Raw genomic sequence first — 8,146 nt, forward strand, 5'->3', positions numbered from 1 at the left:
AAATGAAGCTCATGGTGGAAGTTGTAAATGCTAATGTGCCTTGGGAAAGTATGATGGATCATGCATTCTCTCATTTTAATGATTTGAGAGAGAGTATAGCAAGACCAAAAATTGATGCAAATAGCTATATGATAGATTTTGGGGTAACTTAAAATGATTTAAAATTCCCAATTTGGGGGGCATCCTTCAGAAAATCCACACACACTTCTTAAGAAGTTTGCTATGATTTGTGATATGCAAAAACAACCTAGAGTATCTGATGATGTAGTAAGATTGAAGCTATTCCTATTCTCTTTGAAGGATAGAGCATTAGATTGGTTTGATTCCTACCTCATAATTCTATTACAAATTAGGAGCAACTCACTAATGCATTTCTTGCACAATATTTTTCACCTAGAAAAACTCAAGAATTGAGGAATCAAATGACAGCTTTTAGACCAAGAGCAAATGAAACTCTATATGAATCATGGATGAGATGGAAGGAGTTAGAGAGACAATGCCCACATCATGCCATTCCAAAATGAATGATAAACCAGAATTTTTACACCAATATTAATCCTGCAATTAGAGGGATTATTGATGCTCAAACAGGAGGAGAATTTATTATGAAGCAAGAAGATGAAGCTTATGAGCTGTTGGAGAAAATTGCAAAGAATACTCATCTTTGGAGTAGTCCAAGAGGACTAGCTCCAACTCAAAAGAGGTAAGCTGCTCGAATGTATGACCTTGATCCATTTAACATGATTAATGCAAAGTTTGACGCACTTACAAATGTTTTGGCAAAGAAGATGGAAGATTTAAGTATGTTGGTTAGTTCATCATCATCATTTGGAAGTTCACACCAGATTGCCTATGCAGAAGGAACAATGAGCTATGGAGCAGAATATGGAGAGCAGGCTGCATATGTTAGTAATTATGGAAACAAACAGTTGGGGAATCCTTACTCTCAAACATATAATCTAGCTTGGAGGAATCATCCCAACTTTTCATGGGGAAATCAGCAAAACCAATTCCCAAATCAGAATTTTCAACCACAACAACAACAAGGAATTCCATATTAGCAAAATAGGCAACCATTGCCTAATTTTCAGAAGAGAAACATGAATCCTCCACCAAAACAGCAAGAGCAAGGTTCTACCACAGAAGCTTTGTTACAATAGATTCTTGCCAACCAAACTAAGCATGATAAGGAGATGAAAGAAATGAAGCAAGGCTAGAACAGATGCAAACACTTAATAGAATGCTAGAAAACCAGATTGCACAACAAACATATTCCTCAGGTATCAAGTCTTTTAGAAAACTTCCAAGTCAGCCAGAAAATCTAAGAGAGCAATGTCAAGCTATCACTTTAAGGAGTGGGAAGGTTGTAAACAATGAGAAGAGTGAAAAATGTGAGAAGAGAGAAAATGAGAAAGAAATTGATGAGAGTGAAAAACAAGAAAGTGAGAAAGAGAGTTTAAGAAAAAAGTAAAGAGGAGGTTGAGGAGAAAGAAGAGAAGTATATACCTCTAGAGCCCTATAAGCCACAACTTCCCTTTCCACAAAGATTTCAAAAAGCCAAGCTTGATAAGCAATTTGGGAAGAGGTTTTGAAGAAACTATACATAAATGTGCCTTTTATTGATGCTCTTTCTCAAATGCCCTCTTATGCAAAATTTTTGAAAGAAATTCTCTCAAACAAGAGGAGACTTGAAGACCATGAAACTATAGCTTTGATAGAAGAATGCAGTGTTATACTTCAAAGGAAACTTCCTCCTAGCTCAAAGACCCCGAAAGTTTTTCAATTTCATGCCATATTGGAGAATCATGTTCTACAAAAACTTTATGTGATTTAGGGGCTAGTGTTAGCCTTATGCCCCTTTCCATCTATGAAAAGCTCAATATGGGAGATCTTAAACCAACCCACATTTCTCTTTAATCAACTGACAGATCAATTAAGTATTCGGAAGGGATTTTAGAGAATGTGCCTTTGAAGGTTGGAAAGTTCTATATACCTTTTAACTTTGTCATTTTGGACATGGAAGAGGATATTAATATCCCAATTATCTTAGGAAGGCCCTTTCTAGCTACAGCAGGAGCATTAATTAATGTTAAGGGAGAAAAATTAACTCTTAGAGTTGGTGAAGATCAGCTGGTTTTCAATATTAATAATTCAATTAAGAAACATCATTCTGAAGCTGATTTTTTTTTTGAGAATTGATATCATTGATGAGTTGGTTGAAGAACATTTCAGAAAGAGATATCCGAAAGATCCACTTGAAAATTACTTAGTTCATGGAGGAAACATAGATCATAAAAATCCTAGTGTGGCTGCATTTGCCCAACACTTGGAGAGTAGTCCACCATTTACTTCTGCATCAGTTTTTCAAAAGTTGAATCTAAGCAACCATTATTCAAGGAAGAAGATGCACCTAAGTAGAACTTAAGCAACTTCCTTCTCAGCTCAGGTATGAATTTCTTGGCCCCAATGACATTTATCCAGTAATTATAAATGGAAATTTGAGCACTTTAGAGGTTGATAAGCTGTTAAGAGTGATGAGGCAATATAGGAAGGTTTTAGGATACACAATAGATGACATTAAGGGAATAAGTCCAAAATTTTACATGCATAGAATTATCTTGGAGGAAAGTTGTAAGCCATTTATTGAACATCAGAGGAGGTTGAATCCTAATATGAAAGAAGTTGTTAAAAAGGAAATTTTGAAGTTGCTTGATACAGGGATAATATATCCTATCTCAAACAGTACATGGGTGATTCCAATGCATGTTGTCCCTAAAAAAGGTGGAATGACAGTGGTTAAAAATGAAAATAATGAATTAATTCTCACCAGAACAGTGACTAGTTGGCGAATGTGCATAGAATATAGAAAATTAAATAATGCCACTAGAAAAGATCATTTTACACTTCCCTTCATTGATCAAATGTTAGAAAGACTGGCTAGGCATTCTTATTTTTGCTATTTAGATGGGTATTCGGGATTTTTCCAAATCCCTATTCGTCCAAATGATCAAGAGAAAACCACTTTTATTTGTCCATATAGAACATTTGCCTATAGGAGGATGCTATTTGGGTTGTGTAATGCCCCTGCCACTTTTCAAAGGTGCATGATGGCAATATTCTCAGATTTTATTGAAGATATAATGGAGGTTTTTATGGATGAATTTTCTATTTATGGATCTTCATTTGACATATGTTTGGCTAATCTTTCTAAAGTTTTGCAGCGATGTGCAAACACTGACCTTGTGTTAAACTAGGAAAAGTGTCATTTCATGGTTCAGGAAGGGATAGTGCTTGGACATTTGGTGTCTAACAGGGGAATAGAGGTTGATAAAGCTAAGGTTGAAGTGATAGAAAAGATGCCCCCTTCCCCCAATGTCAAAGGAATTCGAAGTTTTTTAGGGCATGCTGGGCTCTACAGACGCTTTATTAATGATTTTTTCTAAAATAGCTAAACCTTTGTCTAATTTATTAAGTCATGACACACCATTTGTATTTGACCAAGAGTGTTTGGATTCCTTTTGCAAGTTAAAGCAAGCTCTTATTACTACACCAATCATGCAATCGCTTGATTGGAGTCTCCCTTTTGAAATTATGTGTGATGCTAGCAACTATGTAATTGGAGCTGTTCTTGGTCAAAGGAAAGATAAGAGGGCTTATGCTATTTACTATGCTAGTGGAACATTGGATGAGGCTCAGATCAATTATGCAACAACTGAAAAGGGATTCTTAGCAATTGTCTTTGCATTAGAAAAGTTCAGACCTTACATTATTGATTCAAAGGTGGTTGTATTTTTAGATAATATTATCATTAGGTATTTTTTCCGTAAAAAGGAGGCTAAACCTAGGCTTATTAGGTGGATTTTGATGCTACAAGGGTTTGATTTGGAAATTAGAGATAAGAAGGGAGCTGAAAATGTAGTTTCAAATAATCTTAAGAGGTTGAAATTGAATGATGAAGAAATGGATGCAGTGCCTATTGATGAATTCTTCTTGGATGAACAACTTTTCCCTCTTGTTGATAAATTTCCTTGGTATGCAGACTTGGTGAATTATCTATCTTATGGAGTTTTACCTCTAGGAATGACATGGCAACAAAAGAAAAAGTTTTTGCATGAGGCAAGATTTTATACATGGGATGATCCTTTGCTCTTTAAGAGATGTTGTGATAGTTTGATAAGAAGATGTATTCCTGATGAGGAGATAGAGAGTGTTATGCATCATTGTCATGCTTCTGATTATGGAGGACACTTTGGCATCTCTAAAATAGCTGGTAAAATTCTACAAGCTAGTTTATTTTTGCCAAACCTTTTCAAGAATGTGAGAAAATTTGTGTTAGGATGTGATAAATGTCAAAAGAGTGGAAATTTGTCAAAAATAGATGAAATGCACCAAAATGGTATTCTTGAGGTGGAATTATTTGATGTATGGGGAATAGATTTGTGGGCCCATTTCCTCCCTCATATGGCAATAAATACATTCTAGTTGGAGTTGACTATGTGTCAAAATAGGTAAAAGCTATTGCAACTCCAACTAATGATGCTAAAGCTGTAGTGAAATTCTTGAAGAAATTTGTCTTGAGTAGATTTGGAGCTCCAAGGGCTGTAATTAGTAATGGGGGTTCACATTTTTGAAATAAGCAATTTGAGAGCTTGATGAGGAAGTATGGTGTAGTACACAAGATAGCTACCCCATACCACCCTCAAACTTCTGGGCAAGTTGAAATTTCTAACAGGGAACTCAAACATATCTTGGAGAAAACAGTGAACAATTCTAGGAAAGATAGGTCTATCAAATTAGATAATGCATTATGAGCATATAGGACTGCTTACAAAACCCCTATAGGAGCTACTCCTTTTAGGTTGGTGTATGGTAAGTCTTGTCATTTACCTGTGGAGCTAGAGCATAGAGCATATTGGGCCATTTAGACTTTGAATTTTGATCTCAAACAAGCTGGTCAGAAGAGGCTATTGCAACTTAATGAGCTTGAAGAATTGAGGATGGATGCCTGTGAAAATGCCCGCATTTATAAAGAAAGAACCAAAGCTTAGCATGATAAGCATCTCAGGAAAAAAGGAATTTAAAGAGGGTGATTCAGTTTTATTGTTCAACTTAATATTAAAATTGTTTCCCATGAAACTTAAATCAAGATGGACTGGCCCATATAGAGTTTTTAAAGTTTTCCCTTATAAGCAATTGAAATTTGGAGTGAAAAATCTAGGAATTTTAAGGTCAATAGGCATAGATTGAAGCATTACATCAATGGAGAACCAATAGAGGGAGCAAGCTGTTATAAGCTCTCTGATCCCACACTTTCTTTTTAGTGAAATGCATTAAGAGTTCAGCTAAAGACTATAAATTAGCACTCTTGGGAGGCACCTCAAGTTCCTTTATTTTGCTTTTGTTGATTTACTTTTATTTGCATTACTTCTATTTTTGTCTTAAATCTCCTCAAATTCAATTTTTGACATAATTGAATTTTGTCTTTTGTAGATGTATTTCAAAGGGATGAAGGTTATTGCACTGCTGGGGAGTTACTCTTAATCTGATATTTTATCTATTAACTCTTCCAAAATTGATTTATTTTCATTACTTTCTATGTAGGATCCCTTCTTGGCTTATGCAGAAAAGTTCTCCATCAAAAGCTCTGCAGTATATGCTATTTACTAATTCTTCTTTGTTGAGGTTAGGTGTATTATCTTCTATATATCTGTGCTTATCATGATGATATTATGGTGGGTCGACGTTTTTGTGGTTTTGAACTTAACTGGGTTGTGTAATTCAATTTTGACATGCTGCATTTAATTGGCATAATTTGGAGTGCCTATTTTTCTTTTGTGAATAAGTGCAACTTTGTATAGATTCTTGTTGAGCTTTAATATGCTAAAATGTTAATTTGCATGGTTTGAGTGGAAATGGCACTGTTCACAAATTTCTCTTATGCAGAACTTGCTATCACAAACTTGTATGGTGCAATTGAGATGGATTTTGCATATGTTGATGTGCTTTTTATGACAATTTTTTATGATTTATGCTTCACAGGGTTGAATTTCTTCATTCCCATGCATTTTCCAAATTTATAATGCACTTTTATTGTAATTTGAATCTTGTTGAATTGTGCATAAGTAATTGCATAACTTGTGCAGTTTTTGGATCTCACTTTGCCTTAAATTTTCATTTTTGTCGAGATCTACATAAGTGCTTGCATAACTTATGCAATCCTGCATAACTCAATTTCCTAGAATTTTTGTTTTTGCCGAAATTTGCATAAGAGCTTGCACAACTTATGCACTCCTGCACAACTAAATTTTCTTAGTTTCTCATTTCTGCTGAAATTTGCATAACTAAGTGCGTAACTTATGCACTCTTGCACAATTAATTTTTCTGGCATTTTCATTTTTGCCGAAATCTGCATAAGAGCCTGCATAACTTGTGCACATCCATTTTCACCTTATGCGAAAACCTGCATGTCCTGTGCAAATAAAAAATCTTCACACTGCCCAACTTTTCACCTTCCACTTCCCATAATTACTGTTCACGATAACCCTTCTCCCCATTTTTCTCGGCACCATTTCTTCCCTTCCATATCTTTTCGCCAACCAAAACCCTAAATTTCTCCTCTATTTCTTTTTTTTTTTTTCTCTCTTCTTTCCTTTCTCCATTCCTATTGTAATTGACCGCCCCCATGGAACCCCCACCCTTTCCCCCCAAGGCTCTCCCCTCCAAGTCACTCCCTTCGCCATTCAAGCCCCAAATCCCGATTCCTTTCCACCATAAACCTCTCCTCCTCCCACTCAACCATCCACCTATAAAAGGAAAATCTGGTCCAAGAAAATCCGCCCCATTACATTTGCACCCCCTCCCACAAAGTGAAAAGAACCACTTACAACTCTTACTTTCGAGCCTCCACCCGAAAACCCTAGGATTGCGACTTCCAAACAAAAAGGGTCTAGTGCTTCTGCCTCTCACCCGCAAGCCAAGTCTCCTTCCTCTAACAAGAAGCAATCTTTAGCAGCAGCAACACAGGTATCTAAATTGCCTTGGCCTCTTCTTGATGCAACCCATAAGGCAACTTTTAAGCGCTTAAAGGATAAGAAAGTGCAACCCACTAGGTACATCTCTGAAGATGCCCTCAAATCTCTTAGTTTATTTGATAGTGTTGTTGCTTATCTTGATGGTCAAGGTTGGGTGGGTTTTGTGTATAAACACGAGTTAGTTTATCCAGCCCTAGTTTTGGAATTTATATCCTCATTTTCTGCTACCTTAAAACTGCATGAGATGGATTACAAGCCAATTATAAAATTTAGGTAATTAGGGCAGGATAGAGAGTTATCATTGGACCAATTTCATACTATCTTTGGGTTTGCTATCGATGGATTATTTAGGATCCCATATACAGGCACAGAGGTTGTAAATAAAGGAGTTTGTAATGCTTTTTAGTTTTGGAGAGATATTACAAACCAATCTTAGGGCTTTCATGCTGGCAGATCTAAAACATCCCAAATAACAGACTGAGCCCTTAGATTAATCTATAAGCTTATTACTAGCACCATCTTGGGCCGAGGGACTAGCTCTGGTGCTGTTGGAAAATTTGACCTCTTTATGCTTTGGTGTGCTTTTCACAAAGTCAAACTAGCTCTTGGTTACTTCTTTTGTGAACATGTGTTGCACACTGCTACCAAATCTATAGGTGATATTGTCATAGGTGGGCTCATAACTGTTATAGCCAAACACTTTGGCTTTGATCCAGAAGAGCACTCCTTACCTGCACTTATAGACACTCTGTATTTTGATACTCCTCACTTATTCAAGACTAGCTTCAGTTTGCCACCATCTGACACTGCATAGCCAGCAACAGACACAGGACCATCTGTAACTGCATAATCAGTTCCATCAGAATCAACACAGCTAGGACCATCAACACAGCCAGGACCATCAACACAGCCAGGACCATCAGTACAACTAGGACCAGCTGGACCTTCTTCCACTATAGAACCCCCTCCATTAAACACCAAGGCACTATTTACTTATCTAGAGAGGCTTAGTGATGATATTTATTTTGTGGATGGGAAGCTTGACTCTGGTCTTGATACCCTTAAGGACTGTCATGATCATCTTTTCAACCTCGTTATGGAGACTAGGGATAAGC

General features: G+C 36.5%; 1 non-coding gene across 1 annotated transcript; it reads right to left on the bottom strand.

Moving 5' to 3' along the window:
• Nucleotides 1-407: 407 nt before the first annotated feature.
• LOC131181135 (small nucleolar RNA R71) lies at nt 408-514 on the bottom strand. Its single transcript, XR_009149763.1, has one exon. It is a non-coding gene; the product is annotated as a small nucleolar RNA R71 (small nucleolar RNA).
• Between the last annotated feature and the right edge of the window lie 7,632 nt (nt 515-8,146).

Source organism: Hevea brasiliensis, chromosome 6 (assembly GCF_030052815.1).
Source record: "Hevea brasiliensis isolate MT/VB/25A 57/8 chromosome 6, ASM3005281v1, whole genome shotgun sequence".
NCBI lineage: Eukaryota > Viridiplantae > Streptophyta > Magnoliopsida > Malpighiales > Euphorbiaceae > Hevea > Hevea brasiliensis.